The 7,033-nt window shown below is 46.6% G+C and overlaps 2 long non-coding RNA genes across 2 annotated transcripts; both read left to right on the plus strand.

Annotated features, from left to right (window-relative positions):
• Positions 1 to 521: 521 nt before the first annotated feature.
• LOC310707576 lies at positions 522 to 1,666 on the plus strand. The gene is made up of 3 exons (XR_014526596.1): positions 522 to 914; positions 1,167 to 1,212; positions 1,355 to 1,666. It is a non-coding gene; the product is annotated as an uncharacterized lncRNA (long non-coding RNA).
• A 3,392-nt stretch (positions 1,667 to 5,058) lies between these two features.
• LOC310707626 lies at positions 5,059 to 6,727 on the plus strand. Its single transcript, XR_014526624.1, has 2 exons — positions 5,059 to 5,118; positions 6,238 to 6,727. It is a non-coding gene; the product is annotated as an uncharacterized lncRNA (long non-coding RNA).
• The last annotated feature ends 306 nt before the right edge of the window (positions 6,728 to 7,033 follow it).

Raw genomic sequence — 7,033 nt, forward strand, 5'->3', positions numbered from 1 at the left:
GCACAACCCCGGTGGGGTGCCATCGCTGCTGCCCACCCCTGTGCTGGGTGCGCGCCAGCCCCGTCGCCGTCTGGCTCCACCCCCTCCAGATGTTTTGGGACTACAGTTCCCATCATCCCTGACCACTGGTCCTGTTAGCTAGGGATGATGGGAGTTGTCATCCCAAAACATCTGGAGGGCCAAGTTTGGCCATGCCTGCCTTAGGCAAAAAGGTTCCACTCTGGCAAATGCATCAGAGAAAGCATTTTCCCATTAGAGTGAGATAAGCTACCTGATGACTCATCTCCGGAGACAGGAGCTGCAGTGCGCTCACAACAGGAAGCTGAAGCTTGAGAAACTGTGTGTGTGGCTGCTTGGAGATGGCAGGTAGAAGCAGCGGGTTGCAGAGATGTTCCACAATGATGAACAAGCTTAGGATTTCGCTCTGGGACCAGAAAGAGGAAAATTTACTGAACCTCATAAAGGACAACCTCATTGCTTTGTTATTTCGTAACATGTATCATATTGTAAATAGTATTTAAGACTGTTTTGCAGTAAAGCTTGGAAGCGCATTCTTGCAGTGGAAAGAATTCCAGATCAGGGATTTCACTGAACAACTCTAACATTGAGCAGCTACCATGAGTGCTCATCATTCCAGATGCCCAGCAGAATTTCATTCTACTCACCTGCCAGATCCCAGTGGCTGGAGAAAGAAAAGAACTGAGCTGGTTCTGCTCATTGTACCTGAACAGAGGTGAGGAACTTCAATCCTGGGGGCCAGATGTGACCCTCCACACCTTTCTATCTGGCTCTTGAGACTCAAACTCCACCTGAGACACATCACCTCTATCCAGGCATCATCCCTCACCAGCCCTACTTTTTGCCTGTCTAAAATGTCCCCTTGAACTCTGATGATGCCTCTTGTGTGTGGTGTAGTGGTTAAGAGTGATAGACTAGTAATCTGGGGAACTGGGTTTGCGTCTCCACTCCTCCACATGCAGCTGCTGCGTGACCCTGGGCCAGTCACACTTCTTTGAAGTCTCTCAGCCTCACTCACCTCACAGAGTGTTTGTTGTGGGAGAGGAAGGGAAAGGAGAATGTTAGCTGCTTTGAGACTCCTTAGGGTAGTGATAAAGTGGGATATCAAATCCAAACTCTTCTTCTTCATCTTCTTCTTCTTCCTTGAGGCAGAGTAGAGAGGGGTGTGTGAAGAAACTGACCTACTTTACAAAGGTAAAATTTGCATTAGTTACTTTGCTCATTTTTGCCACACATGGGCCCTGGAAGGCTGCCGCAATGAGAATGTGGCCCTCAGTTTGAAAAAGGGTCCTCACCCCAGTGCTGGAGCTACAACTTGTTGTCTTTTCTTCCCAAGACATAGACACCCTAAGAGAACTTTCCATCTTAACTGGCAGACATCTCAACTTTCTAAAGGTTCTCAAACAGCAACAAAATGTAGCTTGCAGTAGAATTGCAGAGGAAAAAAGAAACACACAAAGAAGAAACATTGAGCATCAGAGCAGAAAAGCAAAGGGTGGGCAGTATTAATTTGCAACAGAAGGAATTATTGCATTATATGAATTGTTGTGAGCTGTTCATGGAAGCCACCTTGAGGCTTTGTTAGAAAAGCAGAGTGAGATTTGGTTTTACTTAATCATCTTGACACAAGAATGGGAAATACAACTCATAGCCCATCTCCTGGGACAGCTGCATCTCCATCACCATGTGCCATGCCTACCATGCGGTCTATTATTCTGTGAAAAGGGATGGAGTAGTGCTGCAATCTGTCCTGGCATTGTAAAATGGTATTTAGCTGTTGTAGCTGAGACTGGCCCTCATTTCTACCAGCACCAACTCCTGGAGTGCTTTTGCAGGGGAAAATATCAAATTTAAGGGGAAATGGCTTTGTGGTCTCAGATAAAGTCCATATGAATGCATGGCCCTTTCATAATTACAGCATGTTGTGGGAAACCCATTTAATGTGCAGCTGCACTATAAGGTGCACAGGGTGATAAAGGAACTGAGGACCCTGTTTCCTCTGTTTGGGCTGATGGATTGGACTCCCTGCCTCCAGGGCTGACTCAGCCAAAGCAAAGGCAGGGGAGGATAAGGGTATGGCAGCGCACTGTTCCATTGGGAGCAAAATTCATCTTGCAGTTTCCTTGACAGATGAACTCTGTCCACGATACCAGGACTCAGAGACCGGCGCTCCCTGTTCGACAGAAGACCGCTGCACCAGGGAGGGATTGTCATTGACAGCCATTAAACAATAGAGAGTATTGGTTATTTATTTTCTAAATAAATCAGCACGCCCTGGAAAGAGGTAATTTAGAGCAGGCCCTTCCCGAATCCTGGCTGTCCCTTCAGCTGCCATCAGGCTCCAGAGAAACAGCAGCAAACTCTCACGCAAACAGCCTATTAAAAAGGCCTGTCAGAGGCACCTTGACCTGCAGACTCGCTCTGGTCCTCAGCTCCCCAGCAGCCCTCCCCTCACATGATGTATTTCCCCTTGCCATTTTTAGAGCTGCATTATGTTCGCTGCAGGAAACAGCCTCTTCCTTCTTATAAACACAGGCCTGGGTAACTGACCAGCAGCCCTGCCACTCCACAGCCACTCTCCACCCATCCATCACATCTTGCTGTCACCCTGGCAACATTTCTCTTGGATCGGTCCAGCTCCAGAGATGGGGGGGGGGAGCAGCCCGATTCCAGCCTGCTGACTAATTCCTTGGAAACTCCTAGATAATACAATGAGAAATTCTTTCCAATGGCTTCTAGAATGTCCCTGGAAGGTCACCCAAAGGTTGGTGCAAGGACACGGTGGCTGATTTCCATTCTGTCAGCAGGATTTGGGCAAAGTGCATTCGTGGGTGAAACCATGTTTGTTTCCTTTCGTACAGGGGTGCCATGCTATGTTCCCAATTAGCTGATTTCTGAGGACCCCCTATTTTTCAAAAGCCAAGCCACAGACCTCCTGGACTTTTGAAAATTTTGATAACTTTATGGGAGTTACCTCTGCAAAGCAATGTTTTCAACAAAATGTGGGGTGGCCCCTAATAAGCAACGGATTTAGGAATACAGTGGTACCTTGGGTTAAGTACTTACTGTAATTCATTCCAGAGGTCCGTTCTTAACCTGAAACTGTTCTTAACCTGAGGTGCCACTTTAGCTAATGGGGCCTCCTGCTGCTGCCATGCGATTTCTGTTCTCATCCTGAAGCAAAGTTCTGAATCGAGGTACTATTTCTGGGTTAGAGGAGTCTGTAACCTGAAGCGTATGTAACCCGAGATACCACTGTACTAAAAAACAGACTAGGACTGAGTGATACCTGGTTTTCAACACTGTGATGTATCAGCAGCTAAACATGGTATTCTGATATATCACGATGCCTGAAATTGGATATCAGGTGTGGGGATGAGGGAAGGAGCAGCCGCAGAGATCGGATGGGTGCGAGGAGAAGAGGAAGTGGAATCACCTCCATCACATGCATTGAGTGAGAGGGGCAGCCAGTGCTGGCAGTCAGGGCCGTAGCTAGGGGGTGGTGAGGTGGGCCCCTGCCAGGGGCACAGGCGAGGGGTGTGTGCAAAATCGGCTTTAAAATATGTCCAGAAGTATGTCTATAAATAAAAATATTGATTATTGCCTCATAAGAAAAGGTTTTTAATGAAGGGTGGATTGAATGGGGGTTGGGGGTTGGAAGAGAGGTGGAAAGAAGAGCTAATTTGTCAGTGGCTGGGGGGGGGGCGCAATCTGGACAGTTCTGCCAGGGGCGCAAGATCACCTAGCTACTGCTCTGGTGGCAGCTGGTGAAGGTGCAGATCCACAGTGGCTGCTGCTGCTTTCCTGTGGACTTTGAAAAGCTGCTCCACCTCCATGCCAGGGGAAGGTAGTGCCATGGTGCCTTAAAGTGAGGGCGATCAGCTGCCATGTTCTCCCTCATCATGAGGGGAAGGGAGCGCTTTACAATCGGCTGCCCTGTTTTCCCTCAGTGTGAGGGAAGACAGCTCAGATCAGAAGCGTTATCAGCTGAGATAATTCTGCGATATCAACGATGCCTTGAAATTGGCTGCCCTGCTCTCTCTCATACGAGGAGCAATATATCGCTGCATGTTGCCTGGTCAAAATCGTTATCATTGTGTGATTTCAAAACCAATTTTGGCCAATATATTGAAAAATTGCACAGCGCTAAAACAGACCATAAAGTTTGTGATATTACCATGCAGAAATGACAAAAACTAGTTGGGGGGAGGCAAGGGATGGGTGCGTTCTGCAGACCCCCAGAGGTCCCCGAACCCCTAATTGGGAACCACTGGTGTACACAACCAAACAGCCAGTGACTTTCACACAAGGATTTGTCCTTGTAGTGCAGGTTTCTGACTTCTGAAAAATACAAGATTTTAAATTGCCATGGCATAAAGCAGGGTGGATGGGTGGGGGGAGAGAGACTACTGACTAGTTACAGAAGCACCTTGAGCTCATGGAGAGGTGAGATGTAACAATGTTAGGAAACTGAGCTCAAGGAGAAACAAAGTGGGGATGCAGTAGGAAAAAATGAGAGAAATAAAGCAGAATGGGATAAGAAGTTAATGGCATAACTAAGAGCAAAGCCACTTTAAAAAGAGAAAGGCCATAACTCTGTACCATGTTTTGTTCCAAGAAGTTGGTTGTGAGCAAAAATGTTTGTTGCTGATATTCTAGGGCAGCGATAGCCAATGTGGGGTCCCACAGATGTTCCTAGATTACAGCTCTTGTCAGCCCCATCCAGCATGGCCAATGGGCAGGGTAATGGGAGTTCTAGTTCACAGCAGCTGGAGGGTACCATGTTGACTACATCTGTCCAAGGGCCACTGAACAAAGTGTCTACTATATGGGAGTTTGCTCTTGTAACCAAGACATTTAAAGTGACATGGAAAGCTACTGGTGTCTTCTTCACCACTGAAAACTACGGTACTTTGTATGGCAGGAAAGCCTAAATATTATATGCAGTTATTCAGAAGGTGATGAAAACAGAGAACAGTGAGCTGCAAGTTTCTCAGAAACACGTATTTCCTCTTACCTTTGTCCTTTATATTGTCTGCGGGGATCCTTCACATCCACAATGTATCCGAAACGATTCCCAGGAAGTGGCACGTAATGTTGGTCTGTTTATACTGCAAATTAAATTTAGCTACCTTCTCTTTGGCATGACAAACAGTTCCTCGGGCTTTCGAGCTTCACAGCCTGAGAGCCAAACCATGACTAGGATCTCCCACTCTTAAAAAAAGATATTAATAGTAGCTTCTCTCTGCACTGTTTTCTCAGTGTTCAAAATACAGCCGTTACTCCAAGTCATGCTCGTACATGACTTGAGCGGGTGGATGTACACAGAACAGAAGGGTTGCCTCCTTGTTTCTGGTAGGGCTCCTGTGCGTTTTACAGCTGCATGACATTCTGCAGGTGAAGCCTTCCCCATCATGCTCCCTAGTGAGGATGGCTGGACATGTTCACCTTTCTTGTGCTGGCTGGGGCTGATGGGAGTTGTAGTCCAATGCCATCTGGAGGACACCAGGTTGGTGAAGGCTGCTGTAGAGCAACAGAACCCTCCAGTTGTATAAACTTAAATTTCCAGTATGCAACAGAATCCCTTTCAGAAAATAGTGTTGATTGAGAGGTGGCCTCCTTGTTGTTTTTGCTGCAAGAAACTAGCCCAGATATCCCCCGGAAATAAATATGCCACTGAGCTACAGCCCTTTCCCAATCATAGGGACCATCTTCTTTCACTATTCTGAATGTGGCAACACTCTTGGTAGTCACCTGAGGTCCTTCTCTAGATCTCCTGCACCCTGACAATTTAGGCAAGTGGGTACACAGGACAGGGACTTTTCCAGCCATTGCCTCTGGCCTTTTTTCACATCTGGCCTTCCAGCATTATGTCAAAACATTTTTGTTGTTGTTCAGGAAATTTTTCTTTTTGTCTGCTGCATTCTTTTGTCTTGCTTAGCATTCTTTCTTTCCTTCTTCCTGCTGTTGATTTTATTTTTATGATTATTTTTATTGTGTTTCATTGTCTCATTGTTTTTACATCTGGTTTTGTGTATGTGATTGTGTGAGCCTGTTTAGATAAATAAATAATGGGCCAAAACAGCCACTTACAAGCCTGATTTGTCCGTAGACTTTTCATATGCCCCTCTTAAGTATCTGGAGCCAACCATAGGCTGTGTATTATGTTGCTGCTGCTTCAACGGCCCTTCCCTTCACACTTACCTGTGCTATTTTCAGCTGGGATTCAACCACATACCATCAAATCCAGGTTGCACAATTAAAGCCAATTGGGGGTCTTGTGCAACAAACATGCTTCACCGAAAGATGGGATGTCTTGTAATAAGGAAAGTGATGGGAAAATGGACTGGAAAACGCATAGCAGCAACATCATTTTAGCTCCTTGCAAACAAATCAGAGTGAATCCTCTTTAAATAGCCAACATCATCTACCCTTCCTGCAAACAAATCAAGATGGATGCTCAATAGACAGGATGTCTGGAAGCGCCAGCTAGAGGAATCAGGACTATAGTTGCCTCGTGAGAAAGAATGATGGGCAGAAGGACCATGGAGGCAGAAAATACTCTCCAGCCGTCTCCAACTTCTTCAAGAGAAGAGAAAGGCGGAGTCTCTGAAGCAGCCCCTGGCAGAGAACCCACCAACTACTGTACACACAGCAAACTAAGCTGTGCATTTTATTGAACAATAAAACACTCACCAGGTCATTTACATTTTTATTGGCTGAAATTCCCATCCTTCCCTGCCCCCCATTCTGACACATGCAGACACTGTTCTTCCAGTGGTTTCAACAAACTGGTGCCAAAATCAGCCTAGTTCAGTTTACCCCTTCCACGCAAATTCCAGGGTTCCCCTTGCTCCCCCTAAGGCTGCTGCTGTGTACCTATTAGCCCACCCACCACCACCGGGTTCCTGTACGACTGAATGAACGGCATAAATTCTGTGAATGCTGCCTTGCCAGGCAAGAGAGATGTATCAATGGGGGAAGCTGACTCAGTTGAGTGCTATGCAGCTGTTGA

Source organism: Podarcis liolepis (genome assembly GCF_965112155.1).
Source record: "Podarcis liolepis genome assembly, chromosome: 5".
Classification (NCBI taxonomy): Eukaryota; Metazoa; Chordata; class Lepidosauria; order Squamata; family Lacertidae; genus Podarcis; species Podarcis liolepis.